General features: G+C 40.2%; 1 non-coding gene across 1 annotated transcript; it reads left to right on the forward strand.

Annotated features, from left to right (window-relative positions):
• Positions 1-3,959: 3,959 nt before the first annotated feature.
• Trnat-ugu (transfer RNA threonine (anticodon UGU)) lies at positions 3,960-4,033 on the forward strand. Its single transcript has one exon. It is a non-coding gene; the product is annotated as a tRNA-Thr (tRNA).
• The last annotated feature ends 7,093 nt before the right edge of the window (positions 4,034-11,126 follow it).

Here is an 11,126-nt window from a genome sequence, read left to right on the forward strand (position 1 = left end):
GTAGAATAAGAGTATATAATCATGCAAAACAAAATCAACAATACTGAAACAATACAGAACACTGACCCCGTGCATCAGAGCGACAACACCAGCATCTACCGCCCCACCTGAGAATTGAAGATGTGAATTGCAGATGGAATGAACGAATTTCTGTAGCGTGTGGATCTTGCGGTTGGTTGTCTGAATCTGTTGCTCCTGTCTGTCCGTCTACTGTCAAATTCCGGTCTGAGTGGGTGCGAGTCGTCAGCCAAAATCTTCTGTACCTTGTCAGTCAGTCGTCGTTCATGTGTTGATGTGAAATTGTCCTGCTTCCTCCCAACCACCCCACTTGCTTTCCTGATGGATTTATCTAATCTATCCCTGTCTTGCTTGTTGATGTTGCCACCCCAACACACGGAGCCAAAGTACAACACACTATTGCACGTTGAAGTGTAAAACATCTGAAGGATTTCTTGTCTGATGTTAGAAGACCTGAGTTTTCTCAAAAAGTACAGGCGAGAGTGGAGTTTCTTCACAAGGGCATCAGAGTTTGGTTTCCATGTCAACTTATTGTCTATAATCACCCCCAAATACTACTTATACTGCTCTACCTTCTCTACGACCTCCCCCTTGATCACTATCTCCCTGTGTACATGTTCCCCCCTCCTGTTGTCCATTATCATTTCCTTTGTCTTCCCCACATTAAGCTCTAAATAGTTGTTTTCACACCACCCCACAAACCTATCTACCTCCTGCCTGTAGTCAGAGTCGTCGTCATCAGTCAGCAGTCCGGTCAGTCCAGTGTCGTCAGCAAACTTGGTTATGGGGCAGGAGTCACTAGAACTTCTAAAATCTGCTGTGTAGAGAGAAAAAAAAAAGGTGAGAGTACTGTGCCTTGTGGTGCCCCTGTGTTTGTGCAGATTGTGTCTGAAACTGATTGCCCCCCCCACCTTAACATACTGTGGCCTGTTTGTCAGGTAGTCCATAACCCAGAGGATGGTGGCTGCTGGGACATTCATGCTAAAAAGCTTCTCCGCCATTAAATGAGGCTGTATAGTATTAAAAGCGCTGGAAAAATCAAAGAACATCAAGCGAATATAAGAGCCAGGCTTTTCTAAATGAGAGTAGATCTTGTTTAAAACATTCAACACAGCATCATCAACACTCCTGTTTTTCCTGTATGCAAACTGACATGGATCAATAAAATCTTTCACGCAATCACTCAGTTTGAACAAAACAACTCTCTCAAAGACTTTCATACAAACAGAAGTAAGTGCCACAGGTCTCAGGTCCTTCATGGTTATCACAGTCTTTTTCTTTGGCACAGGAACAATGCATGAAGTTTTCCATAGGGCCGGTACCCTGCTAGCACCAAGCGACATGTTAAAAATGACTGAAAAAATATAACTAAGTTGCTCTGCACATAGTTTTAAAACTTTGGGCATCATCCCATCTGGTCCCCCCGCCTTGCTAGCATTAACATCCTTTCCAATTCAATTAAAAAGCGAGTGCGCGCACGCAAGTAGAAACTGTACACTGCCAGTACCATTTCAACTAAAAGGACACAAGCGTGTGTGCGTGTGTATTTTGGACGATAACAAATAAACAGCAGCAAAGTTGGTCAATCTTGACACTTCCCTATCCAGACAAGAACGGAAGCGGCAGCACCGGCAGTCTGACATTCACAGGAACCACATCTTCCCTCACTGACATAACAGATAAGTACCCATTATTTGTATAACTATCAGCCCGAAATTCACCGAAGATTGTGTTTTCTCATGCAAGGCTTCCCAAACTGTGCGTCATTGCGTGCGATACGCACTATTATCCGGATGGGGTGGGCTGGGTGGCGGAAGGGGGGAGGCGTGCGGGCGGGTGGGGGGGTATGGAAAGCCGTTTGGCTCATAACCATTACGCGTGTAATAAAACATATAAATACACGCGTAATAAATGACTAATACACGTGTATTTATTTCTTATTGCACGTGTAATTTATCTTTTTTCTCATGCTATGGAATAGCATAATGATTAAATACACGTGTAATAAATATTTCATACTCGTGTAAGAAATGATTAAATACACGCGTAATTAACATTTCATGCGCGTGTAAGAAATATTTAAATACACGTGTAATTATTTATTACACGTGTATTTAAATATTTTTTACACGCGCATGAAATGATTATTACGCGTGTATTAATTATTTCTTACACGCGCATGAAATATTTCTTACGCGTGTATTAAATATTTCTTACACGCGCATGAAATATTTATTACGCGTGTATTTAATCATTTCGTACACGTGTATGACATTTTTATTCCACGTGTATTTAATCATTTCGTACACGTGTAAGACATGATTAAATACACGTGTAATACATTTTTCATACACGCGTAAGAAATGAATAAATACGCGTGTAATAAATATTTCATACAAGCGTTAAAAATGCAGGAGTCACGTGGTTAAGCGACTTAAAAACTCGGACTGGGAATCCACATGAAAAACACTCTATGCGTCTTCATCGCCTCGCTTTGCACGCTTACAGCTCAAGATGGCGGAAGCGGCAAACGTCAATGTCACCTTAGAAGGTTTGCGAGAACAATTTAACGCCTTTGCCCAGGCTCGCACAGCATTGGAAAGGTAAGTTACTTGTTTTATCAGATGAAGTCGGTTGTTGTGCGCGCGAACCGGAAGTAGAATAGACGAGAGTTGTTGCTTTGCATGTCGTATATTTTCCGATTCAAGTTTTAAGTTTATTACGGGTGTATGTAATGATTAAATACACGTGTATTTAAATAATTTCCTACACGTGTATTTAATCATTTCTTACACGCGTATAAACTATTTCCTGCACGTGTATTTAATCATTTCTTACACGCGCATGAAATATTTATTACACGCGTATTTAATCATTTCTTACACGCGCATGAAATATTTATTACACGCGTATTTAATCATTTCTTACACGTGTATGAATTATTTATTACACGCGTAAAAATGATTATTACACGTGCATTAATCATTTATTACACGTGTATCAATTATTTATTACACGTGTATTTATGTTTTATTACGCGTGTAATGGTTATGAGCCAAACGGCTTTCCATAGGGGGGGGGGGGGGGGATGTGCGAACATTCATTATCAACTTTGGTAACACATTGCCAAATATCTTGGTGAATTTCAGCGACTTCCTAATTACCACTGCCCTCTTTTTTAGGAATTTTCTTCACAATGATACACATGACACAACAGCAGAATCTCAGCTGTACTCTTGAAAGGGGTTGGATGGGGACGGGGGGGATTCAGACAAATGTGTAAATGGTCTAAACGCGTTAAACAAAATATTTGTCAGTCAGTTTTGTACTATCTTCATAATTGTTCCACAAACAGTTTTGGTCGGTGATGTCGGATTAAATAATTCATGTGTCACAGACGGATGGCCACCACTTTTCAGTGTCATTTTGTTAGCTGTGGAATTACAGGTGCATTTCATACGCTGAGTTTACGTCAGAGGAAAGCCACTCCTACGATGCGCTTCAATAACTCAATATCTTCGTTAACATAAAATACCATCAATTTTCACTATACTCTTCAATGAACCAATATCTTTGTTTACGTATATACCATGGATTGTTACTATACTCTTCAATAACCCAATATCATTGTTTACGTAAAATATCTTTTTTTTACTTTTGTTTTTACTATACTCGTCAATAACCCAATATCTACGTTTAAGTGAAATTCCATGCATAATTATGTACAATACTCTTCTATAACCCAATACATTGTTTTACGTCAAATACCATGGGCTGTTTACTATACTCGTCAATAGCCCAATATCTTGGTTTACGTAAAATACCATGGATTTTTACGATATTCTTCAATAACCCAATATCTTTGTTTGGGTAAAATACAATGGATTTGTGTTTACTATATACTCTTCAATAACCCAATATCTTGGTTTACGTAAAATGGGGTCCCGGGTAGCTCAGGTGGTAGAGCACTGGACTTGTGATCGAGAGGTCGCTGGTTCGAATCCGGGCCGGGACGGACACGGGTCAACTTTATGTGCAGACCCAGAGACGGTATCCATCTCCCACCCCCGTGTCACCACAATGGCACGTTAAAGATCTTGGTCATTCTACCATAAGTACAGATGGCTGATACCACCTAAACACGCAAACATCAAAAAGCCGTGAGGGCGTAAAACTCGAATCGTATAAACCAATTCATGTCCAATATAGGCAATTAAGACCTGACGGACAATAAGCCCCTTAAAATTTACTTTTTTACGTAAAATACCATGGATTCTTACGATACTCTTCAATAATCCAATATATTCGTTGGCGTAAAATACCATGGATTTGTGTTTACTATACTCTTCAACAACTCAATATCTTATTTTACGTAAAATACCATGGATTGTTACTATACTCGTCAATAACTCAATGTCTTTGTTTACGTAAACTACCATGGACTGTTACTATACTCTTCAATAACCCAATATCTCCGTTTACGTAAAATACCATGAATTTTTACTCTACTCTTCAATAACCCAATATCTCCGTTTACGTAAAATGCCATGGATTTGCATCCGCACTGGTAGCCTATTGCACGTGACAATCTCTAACCCACTTCCTGTTCCCCCCCCTCCCCTCCCACGCCCAACAACTAAAGCGCCTAAAACACAAAGCATAGCTATAGGGCCTACTCAATTGATCAAACAAGGCTTAAGCACATACTGCCCTCCTACCTGAACTTAAGTTCCCTATTCTGATATATTATTTTAGCAATTTGTTTCAATATTTTCCTTTGGCTAAATCAAGCTGACAAAACTTGTCCAGACACACTAGACCACAGACACTCACTGAGAAACTGCTCAACATGCAATACAACAATAAGAACGTTCCCCCTAACAACAGCTGTCTGAGAAAAATAACCTTTGGGGCAATACACACACACACACACACACACACACACTCACGCGTACACACACACACACACACACACGCCCATACACGCACGCATAGACACACACACACACACACACACACACACACACACACACACACACACACACACACACATCCATCAGTAGCATACTCCCAGCGCTGTTCTTGAACTTTATTGATGGGGTAAAAAAAATCGGCTTATTTATAAATAGACAGAGGGCTTTATTGTTGGAAACGGTATAGGAAAGCGTGGTGTCTTTGATGACACAACGGAGCTGCGCTATGTAATTTACCACCAAGTGGAGAAGATAATAGGGGGTTATTGCGTGCGTTGGCGGAAAACCCATTGAGGGGTTGTTCCCTCATTGTCATACCAACAGGAAGTGATGATGATGATAATTCGTTTTAACGTCCTCTTAGAACCATTTGGCCTATCTTGCGACAGGTAGCGTTAATATGCTTTATGTGGGGACAAGACACTGGACAAACATGCAAACAGAGAACACATATGATCGTGTTATATATCTGGAAGTCTGTTGTTGCGATATTTCAAAATGGGGATGGAAGTAATGATTGTGTCGTACGCGGAATATGGTTGGACTGGAGCGGTTTTGTAGGCTTATTTGCTTTTTATGTATGTAGAATATGTTTATATTTGTGGCTGAATAAGTTATAAAAAAAAATATATAAATTTTTTTTTTAAAAAAGTTAAAAAAATTTACAAAAAAATTAAAATAAAAAATAATTTAAAAAAAAATAAAATAAAAAAAATAAACAATTACCTTTCTCTAAGGTATCGTCTACCTAGCGAGGGAGTAAGACAGCAGGATGATTATGATGATGACGACGACGACGATGATGATGATGACGATGATGACGACGATGATGACGACGATGATGATGATACGACGACGACGACGATGATGATGAGGAGGAGGAGGAGGACGACGACGACGACGACGACGACAACGACAATGATAATGACGACGACGACGATGAAATTGATGCTGACGATCAATACCATTAACACCAAAGATGTATAAACACAATCGCATATATCATCCATAGAGTTTTCGATTTGAAACTGAAGCACCCACACAACGCCAAAACACACGCACAAAAAGCTAACAACAGGTCGACAGACAAACCAACAGAAAGATTCTCACCAACACCAATCAGAAAAAAAACTCACATTCCAAGTCGCTCCACAGTAAAAAAAAATTAAAATAAAAAAAGTATGTTCTGTCAAGTTACACATTTTGTTTATGGATGGGCAAAATGCCATTAGGGGCCCCGCGCAATGCGTAAAAAACCAACATCTAAGTTGCCGCGGCATGTAAGGCGATAGGAGGAAATGGATGAGTCTTCGCAGGTCATCGGTCTTTACAAACTCCGTGCACAGATCCAGCTTAGTAGCATCATTCATCTTGTCTGCTAATGCCGAATCCATTTTAATTCCAGCACACACTTGCTTTCGCGCACGCACGCACGCACACACACAAAATGATTTAATAGAAAATTAACTAGTCTTTTTTTCTTATCTAAACTTTCCAGGAATGGGATGTTTTTTGAAAAAAAGATAGGCCACACCCCCTCCAAAAAATGAATAAATAAATAAATAAAACAAATCCATCAACAAAAACAAAATAAAAATGTATATGGGTGAAAGGAAAAGATCATAGCAAAAATGCAATAGGTTTTGTTCTGCCTCAATTTCCAGGAATTGGAGGTTTTCAAAATTAAAAATATACCCCCGCCTCCACACACACACACACATACAGACACACACACACACACACACACACACACACACACACACACACACACACAAAGGATGCCAGAGACAATGCACAAGTTTTCTTTTCTTCCTTAAACTTGTAAAGAATTGGAGGTTTTTGCAATGACAGGAAGTGCTGTGCAAAATTTTTCGATTAAAGTGGGGGCGGTGACCGCAAGGAGATAGGGAAAGGGAGGGGGAGTAGTCTGCGTTGACCTAGTAACATCTACATGTATTTCGCAATGAACATCATGATTTTAACTCTACTTTGTGTGTGCAACGCTGCGCAGGTACGGTGTGTGTGTGTGTGTGTGTGTGTGTGTGTGTGTGTGTGTGTGTGTGTGTGTGTGTGTGTGTGTGTGTGTGTGTGTGTGTGTGTGTGTGTGTATTTGTATTTGCATCTGCGACTGTGACTGTATTGTCTTTAACAATCAACAGAAAAAAAAGCATAGTACTCGTTCCATCTTCCTTTCTTTCCCAACGATTCTTGTATTCAATCACCGTCAAATTTATATCTTGAATTAGCCCTTCCTTTGAAACAGAATGTACTACCTTTTGTCTCGTGTATTATTGATTGCACGAATGAAACTTAATACTCCACACGAGCTCCGCAGCAATAAGATAAAACTGCAATTATAACTAAACGAATTCAGGCGGATATACAGTGTCCCTTCACTGACACGACAGTGTTGGTAGCCTCAACGCCAACGTTAATTAACTAAAACGTTGATTAACAACTTTTAACGGAAATTGCTATTTTAGCGACTTGAACGTACTACAACGCTTTACAACCACTGAACAATATTAAAATGTATGCGAAAAGACGAACAATTGGCAGCGGTAGACTTTAAACTAGCCTGAATTAAAAAAAATGTTTTGGTTTTCTTCGAGTTGTTGTGTTTTTTTCTAACCATACTGCAAAATAATAACTGTTTAATCATCTTTTAAGAAACAACTAGTATAACTATTGGTGCCGTCTTTCTGAAGATTATCATAAGTAGATAAGTCAAAGATGTTAAAAAAGAGTAAAACGTATGACACTCTTCAAGAACGCTATTTTCTAGCCACTTTACACAATCTTCAATGCGTAAAAGCTTACATCCCACCAAGATTTACGAACAGAAAACATGGCTAATTGAGAGATTAGGCTGTATTATGTTTCTTTCATTTCTTTCTGAAGCTGCCGTTGTTTCATTGATTTTTCCCCCTATTACGGTTGCGTGAGAAACGAATCATACAAACGGCTGTGACACTAGTTTCACAGTGAACCGGTCTATAATGATAACAACAATAATAATAACTGGACATTTTTAAGTGCCTAACCTATGGCTACAGGCCCTTTACAAACATATGCAAAAAAGAACAATTAAATGTACAACCTACATAAAACAATTAATCATAATTATGGACAAAAATCACCACATGTACTGTTCACACAATATTCATATATGCGATACACTCCATATATACACACATACCCAGCGAACACTTTCAACAATCATGCCAACTTTAAAGGAGAGGAGTACGTGCAGAAATGGAATGGAAAAGACATTAGGCCGGGTTGGTGTAATATTGTGTGAAAAAGAAAGTTTTCAACTGTCTATCTTAAAATAAATATTTTAACTGTATACACAGAAAGGAAAGGCAAACTGTATTTGTGTTGACCTCAGGCTCAGGTAAATAAAATCAGGTAAACATATTATTATTGTTGGCGAGGGTGGCCGAGTGGTAACGCACTTGCGCTCGGAAGCGAGAGGTTGCGAGTTCGACCCTGGGTCAGGGCGTTAGCAATTTTCTCCCCCCTTTCCTAACCTAGGTGGTGGGTTCAAGTGCTAGTCTTTCGGATGAGACGAAAAACCGAGGTCCCTTCGTGTACACTACATTGGGGTGTGCACGTTAAAGATCCCACGATTGACAAAAGGGTCTTTCCTGGCAAAATTGTATAGGCATAGATAAAAATGTCCACCAAAATACCCGTGTGACTTGGAATAATAGGCCGTGAAAAGTAGGATATGCGCCGAAATGGCTGCGATCTGCTGGCCGATGTGAATGCGTGATGTATTGTGTAAAACAAATTCCATCTCACACGGCATAAATAAATCCCTGCGCCTTGAATATGTGCGCGATATAAATTGCATAACATTTTTTTTTAAATCCCTGCGCTTAGAACTGTACCCACGGAATACGCGCGATATAAGCCTCATATTGATTGATTGATTGATGATGGTTGAAATATGTAATGTCAGTTCCTGGGATAGGGAAAGAAGACCACAAAAGTAGTACAACATACACATGGAACAAGTATGATGTTCCCTATATATATATATATATATATATATACACACATACACACGCTCAACACCAGCCCCCTCTCCACCCTCCCCCCCCTACATACACACATCCTTTAGATCCAAGAACCAGACACGACAGATCGACACAAGAAAAGAAGGCGTGCATGCTGTTATGTGCAGGCTGGCATCCATCTCAGAGGCGGTGCAGCCGTCCAGTCCTGATGAAAATGTCTGGCGCACATAATGCAGATAAAAAGAGACCGAAAATGGAAATTGATTTACAGTGAAGAGGACCCAAAGGTTCCACGATTGCAAGAACTTAGTTAGCAGGAGAAATAACGTGTGCATTCCCCATCGCACCATGTAAAAAACACCCCCCCCCCCTCCTTCCCGACGCGGTAAAGACTGTGCTAATGTAAATATCTGAAACAGACAAAACAATGGGCCAGCTTCGATGTGGCCACTTATAGAATAATTCTCTATTCATGTCACAGCATCTGTTTATTATTGCACCTCTCTCTCTCTCTCTCTCTCTCTCTCTCTCTCTCTCTCTCTCTCTCTCTCTCTCTCTCTCTCTCTCTCTCTCTCTCTCTCTCTCTCTCTCTCTCTCTCTCTGCTCTCTCTCTCTCTCTCTCTCTCTCTCTCTCTCTCCAACAGAAAAAGAGAATATAAAAAGAAAGAATAAAGAGACAAGGAAGAAAATTCGTCAATACACGACAATGCTTCAGACAGACAGGCAGACAGATACGCAGACAGAGAGAGACAAACAGAGAGACAGACAGAGAGTCAGACAGAGAGGCAGACAGAGAGACAGAGAGACAGCCAGACACACGTACACATTCACACAACTTAATGCACACACACACACACACACACACACACACACACACACACACACACACACACACACACACACACACACACACTCACACAGCTCCCTTTGATCGCGACAGCCCGACGGTCCAGTGAATCGTCACGGTAAACACACTCTTTGCACTCACTAATAACTGTTATTACTCCACCAAGTACCAGCATTAACAGAAAGGGGAATAAAAAAAAGTCATAATAATTACCTGAACAGAAATAGAAAAATGGGTCAGTTATCTTAATCGGATTTAACAGGTATTCTACAACCAGAGAGAGAGAGAGAGAGAGAGAGAGAGAGAGAGAGAGAGAGAGAGAGAGAGAGAGAGAGAGAGAGAGAGAGAGAGCGAGAGAGAGAGAGAGAGAGATAGAGAGCGAGAGAGAGATAGAGAGCGAGAGAGAGAGAGAGAGAGAGAGAGAGCAAGAGAGAGAGAGAGCAGAGAGCAGAGAGATCAGATCAGAAAAAAATGCACCCCTTTACATATTTTGAAAATCTGCGTCTGGCCGCATCACTTTCACACTGGGACACGACAACACTGCCTAACAAACAGACACAACACACACCAAACTAAATGAGCACGTTAAAATCAAGTCTGTTGACAAAACCCTTAACACAATCAGGTTGAACAAACTTGGGTTGAAATTCAGTACGATGTGCTTACAATGGAAACGTCGATAAAGAACGTTTTTCTAACAGCACAGCCGGCGAGTTCATCATTTTAATTTCACGGAAGAAAAAGAAGAACAAAAAGGTCCCAGCGGAGATTGACAAACTGTCACGTGAGTATAAAGGCTTGTCATGCAACAGACCATCCATTCAACTTAAAATCGGATGTTTTAAAATGCACCACAATGGCAGGGGAGACAAAGCTCGAATAGGTGGAAAAAAGAAGGTCACCCCTTTTATAATCAAAGATGATTTTAGCAACAAAATGAATCATATTTTTACATTGAGTCAAGTTTTGACTAAATGCTTTAACATAGACGAAAAATCGATACCAGGGTGGTGCACGGTGTATGTGTGTTTGTGTTGAGCAATTCAAAGAAAACTACTAGACCGATCTTCATGAAACTGTACACACGAATTCTTCCGGATAAAATCCCCAGGCGTTTTTGTCATGTGTTCGATCAATGTCGTTGATGGCGGCATCTTCGGATTTTAGTGAATGTTGAGGCGGTACTGTAACAACCTCATTGTTTCTACCATATTGATTGAAATTTTGGTCAAGCAATCTTTGACTCAGTCCGGACTATGGAAT

The sequence above is a fragment of the Littorina saxatilis genome, linkage group LG12 (assembly GCF_037325665.1).
Source record: "Littorina saxatilis isolate snail1 linkage group LG12, US_GU_Lsax_2.0, whole genome shotgun sequence".
Lineage (NCBI taxonomy): Eukaryota > Metazoa > Mollusca > Gastropoda > Littorinimorpha > Littorinidae > Littorina > Littorina saxatilis.